At 48.0% G+C, this 5,147-nt stretch overlaps 1 non-coding gene across 1 annotated transcript; it reads left to right on the top strand.

Moving 5' to 3' along the window:
• The first annotated feature begins 4,846 nt into the window (after nt 1-4,846).
• trnai-uau (transfer RNA isoleucine (anticodon UAU)) lies at nt 4,847-4,941 on the top strand. The gene is made up of 2 exons: nt 4,847-4,884; nt 4,906-4,941. It is a non-coding gene; the product is annotated as a tRNA-Ile (tRNA).
• The last annotated feature ends 206 nt before the right edge of the window (nt 4,942-5,147 follow it).

Genomic DNA, 5,147 nt, shown 5'->3' with positions numbered 1-5,147 from the left:
CCTTTCAGGCAGTGAGTTCCAGACTCCAACCACCCTCTGGGTGAAAAAGTTATTTCTCAAATCCCCTCTAAACCTCCCGCCTTTTACCTTGAATCTATGTCCCCTTGTTATAGAACACTCAACGAAGGGAAAAAGCTCCTTAGTATCCATCCTATCTGTGCCCCTCATAATTTTGTACACCTCAATCATGTCCCCCCTCAGCCTCCTCTGCTCCAAGGAAAACAAACCCAATCTTCCCAGTCTCTCTTCATAGCTGAAGCGCTCCAGCCCTGGTAAAATCCTGGTGAATCTCCTCTGCACCCTCTCCAAAGCGATCACATCCTTCCTGTAGTGTGGCGACCAGAACTGCACACAGTACTCCAGCTGTGGCCTAACCAGTGTTTTATGCAGCTCCATCATAACCTCCTTGCTCTTATATTCTATGCCTCGGCTAATAAAGGCAAGTATCCCATATGCCTTCTTTACCACCTTATCTACCTGTTCCGCCGCCTTCAGGGATCTGTGAACTTGCACACCAAGATCCCTCTGACCCTCTGTCTTGCCTAGGGTCCTCCCATTCATTGTGTATTCCCTTGCCTTGTTAGTCCCTCCAAAGTGCAACACCTCGCACTTTTCCGGGTTAAATTCCATTTGCCACTTTTCCGCCCATCTGACCAACCCATCTCTATCTTCCTGCAGACTGAGGCTATTCTCCTCACTATTTACCAACCTACCAATCTTTGTATCATCAGCGAACTTACTGATCATACCTTTTACATTCATATCCAAGTCATTAATGTAGACCACAAACAACAAGGGACCCAGCACCGATCCCTGTGGTACCCCACTGGCCACAGGCTTCCAGTCACAAAAACAACCTTCGACCATCACCCTCTGCTTTCTGATACTAAGCCAGTTTTGTATCCAAAGTGCCAAGGCACCCTGGATTCCATGGGCTCGTACCTTCTTGACCAGTCTCCTGTGGGGGACTTTATCGAAGGCCTTACTGAAATCCATGTATACCACATCCACTGCGTTACCCTCATCCACACGCCTCGTCACCCCCTCAAAAAATTCAATCAAATTAGTCAGACATGATCTTCCCTTGACAAAGCCATGTTGACGATCCCTGATTAATCCTTGCTTCTCCAAGTGGAGACTAATTTTGTCCTTCAGAATTTTTTCCAATAATTTTCCTACCACTGATGTTAGGCTCACTGGCCTGTAGTTCCCCGGTTTTTCCCTACTCCCCTTCTTGAATAATGGTATTACATTAGCGGTTCTCCAGTCCTCTGGCACATCACCTGTGGTCAGAGAGGTTCTGAATATATGTGTCAGAGCCCCCGCAATCTCCTCCTTTGCCTCACACAGTAGCCTGGGATACATTTCGTCCGGGCCTGGGGATTTATCCATTTTTAGGCCTGCTAAAACCGCCAATACCTCCTCCGCTCGATGTTAATATGTTCGAGTATATCACAGTCCCCCTGCCGTATTTCTATGTCTACATCGTCCTTCTCCATATTGAAAACAGATGCATAAAATTCATTTAGAACCCCTCATACATCTGCCGGCTCCACACACAGATTGCCATTTTTGTCCCTAATGGGCCCTATTTTTTCCCTAGTCATCCTCTTACCCTTAATATAATTATAAAACATCTTAGGATTTTCCTTTATTTTGCTCGCCAGTGTTATTTCATGGCCCCTCCTTGATCTCCTAATTTCTTTTTTAAGTATCCCCCTGCACTTTTTGTACTCCTCTAGGGCTTCCTCCGTCTTTAGCCTTTTGTATCTGCCAAAAGCCCTCCTTTTTTTCCTAATCCATTCTCGTATATCCCCTGACATCCAAGGTTCCCTGGAGTTCTTGGAACCACCCTTGACCTTTACGGGAACATGTTGCCATTGTATGGTCTCAATCTCCCTTCTGAAAGACTCCCATTGCTCCGATGCGGATTTTCCTACAAGCAGCTGATCCTAGTCCATTTTGGCCATATCCTGCCTTATCCTATTAAAATCGGCCTTCTCCCAATTTAGAACCTTTATTTCCGGCCCCTCCCTGTCCTTTTCCATGACCACCTTAAATCTCACCGAATTATGGTCACTGTCACCAAAGTGCTCACCTACTCGCACTTCTTCCACTTGGCCGGCCACATACCCTAGAATTAGGTCCAGTACCGCCCCCTCTCTTGTAGGACTTTCTACATGCTGGCTCAAAAAGCTCTCCTGGATGCACGTTAAGAATTTTGTACCCTCTAAGCCTTTTACACTCTGAGTATCCCAGTTAATATTGGGGAAGTTGAAATCCCCCACGATTATTACCCTATTATTTGCACAATTTTCTGAGATTTGCCTACATATCTGTTCCTGGATCTCCCCCTGACTGTTTGGGGGCCCATAGTACACTCCCATCAAAGTGCTTGCCCCCTTTTTGTTTTTAAGCTCCACCCATATGGCCTCAGTAGAGGAACCTGCTAATATATCATCCCTCCTTATGGCAGTAATTGATTCTTTAATTAATATTGCGACCCCCCCTCCTCTTATACCTCCCCCTCTGTCTCGCCTGAAGATTCTGTACCCCGGAATATTGAGCTGCCAGTCTTGCCCCTCCCTCAACCATGTCTCTGTGACAGCAACAATATCATACTCCCATGTGTTTATCAACACCTTCAGTTCATCCACCTTATTCGCAAGACTCCTTGTATTAAAATAGATGCCATCCAGCCTTGCCCTTACATATTTGCCCTGTCTTGCAAGCTGACTTGTTTTTTTCTCTATATTTGGCTGCACATCACCCCCTATTGTAGCTCCACTCTGTATCCCATCCCCCTGCCAAGTTAGTTTAAACCCCGCCCCCCCAACAGTGCTCGCAAACCCCCCCCGCAAGGATATTTGTCCCGCTCTGGTTCAGGTGCAACCCGTCCGACTTGTACAAGTCCCACCTTCCCCAGAAGCAGGCCTAGTGATACAGGAAACTGAAACCCTCCCTCCTGCACCAACTCTTTAGCCACGCATTCATCTGTTCTATCCTCCTATTTCTATACTCACTGGCCCGTGGCACTGGGAGTAATCCAGAGATTACAACCTTTGAGGTCCTGCTCTTTAATCTGCTACCTAGCTCCCTAAATTCTTGATGCAGGACCTCATCTCCCTTCCTACCTATGTCGTTGGTCCCAATGTGGACCACGACCTCTGCCTGCTCACCCTACCCCTTGAGAATGCCCTGTAGCCGCTCAGTGACATCCATGATCCAGGCACCAGGGAGGCAACAAACCATCCTGGAGTCACGTTTACGGCCACAGAAACGCCTGTCTGTTCCCCTTACTATAGAATCCCCTACCACTATAGCTCTTCCACTCTTTTTCCTCCCAGCCTGTGCAGCAGAGCTACCCCTGGTGCCAGGAAGTTGGCTGCTGCTGCCTACCCCTGATAAGTCATCCCCCTCAACAATATCCAAAGCGGTATATTTGTTTGAGAGGGGGACGGCCACAGAGGACCCCTGCACTGCCTGCCTGCTCTTCTTACTCTGCCTGGTGGTCACCCAATTTCTTCCTGCCTGTACAACCTTTACCTGCGGTGTGACCATCTCACTAAACGTGCTATCCACGACGTTCTCAGCATCGTGAATGCTCCATAATGAATCCATCCGCAGCTCCAGTGCCGCAATGCGGTTTGTCAGTAGCTGCAGCTGGATACATTTCCCGCACACATGGTCGTCAGGGACACCGGAAGGGTCCCTGATTTCCCACATAGAGCAGGAAGAGCATAACACGGGGCTGGGCTGTCCTGACATGACTTACCCTTTAACTAATTAATTCAAATTAAATGAATCCCACCAATTTCACTTCAATTAAAAAGGTATACTCAAGGGCCCTTGCTGAACAGCAGTCCCCCACTACACAACAGAGACCAGAGAATCCACAAACTCTAACCTTAGACAAATACAGCAGGAAAATACTCACCAGCCAATCGCTTACCTCTTCCTTGGTGACGTCCCACTTGGATTACTTTTTGCTTCTTATTTATCTTCGGTCCAGGAGTTAAGTCCCTGTGATGTCGCGCAGTAGTGGTCTCTTGGTGCAGGTGTGCTGCTGCTTTTATTCCACAATCTCAGTCTTCTACTCTCAGGTCCACTACCGCTCTGCAGGAAAAGCAAGGCAAAGCAGCACCTCCTTCCCCCACTTCACCAAACTCCCACACTTACCGAACTCTCAGCACACTGTGTTGTCCTCACACCGTGCTGTCCGCACTGACAGGCCCCTGTATTTCTACAGTTGAGACTCAGATGAGTCAGGCCTGCCCCACCTTCAGGGATCAAATTGAATCTAGCTAACCAATTAACTTGCTGCAGCAGCTCTCTGCTGAAGCCTGACAGAAACTTAGAAATTTAAACTTTTAAATTGACCTTAAACAGTTGAAGCAATATGCACGAGATTTAAAGAGATTAACCCTTCAACTCCCACACTTACCGAACTCTCAGCACACTGTGTTGTCCTCGGGCGGTTTAACTGGTTGTGTATGTGAGCGGTCCCGGGTTCAAATCCCAATCAAATACGGCTGTACCCCCACTTACAGTGAAAATTGACTCAATTCCTGATCCTGTTTCAGAGGACAGAATGCCGAGGTTTCGTCAACGCTACGCACGTGGAGAAAAGAAAATATCCCAATTCACGCGATGTCATGAACGCAGATGAAAATGCTCCTGCATTGGGCGGTAATCAAACCCCAGCTTCCTGTGCGGCAGGCAAAAATTCGACAACGAAAACACCAATGTCCGAACGGCAGTTGTCTGCTTGGAAACTTGTCTGAAAGAACAGACAGTCTCACAGGCCGCAAATGACACTGTTTGCTGGGCGCACGAATCGTGGGCGGCTGTAGTGGCGCAATCGGTTAGCGCGCGGTATTTATATAACAGTATCAGATTCGAGCAATGCCGAGGTTGTGAGTTCGAACCTCACCTGGAGCAGATTTACCTTTTGCTTCTGAACATTTCCACCGGAGCTGGTATGTTTCATGAAGCATCTCCTTCTTCGTGTTTTCATGTGGGCACTTGGGGTCCTCTGGCCGGCCGTATCGCAATAGCAGGTGTGAGTTTATTTGTCAATAGGCGGGAGAGGGGGCGATAAGCGACAGCATGAAATGGGAAAGGAGGCGGCACGAGATCTTTCAATC

This window comes from Heptranchias perlo, unplaced genomic scaffold, assembly GCF_035084215.1.
Source record: "Heptranchias perlo isolate sHepPer1 unplaced genomic scaffold, sHepPer1.hap1 HAP1_SCAFFOLD_133, whole genome shotgun sequence".
NCBI lineage: Eukaryota > Metazoa > Chordata > Chondrichthyes > Hexanchiformes > Hexanchidae > Heptranchias > Heptranchias perlo.
Note: the sequence above shows the minus strand (reverse complement) of the source record. Positions and strands in the feature narration are given on the sequence as shown.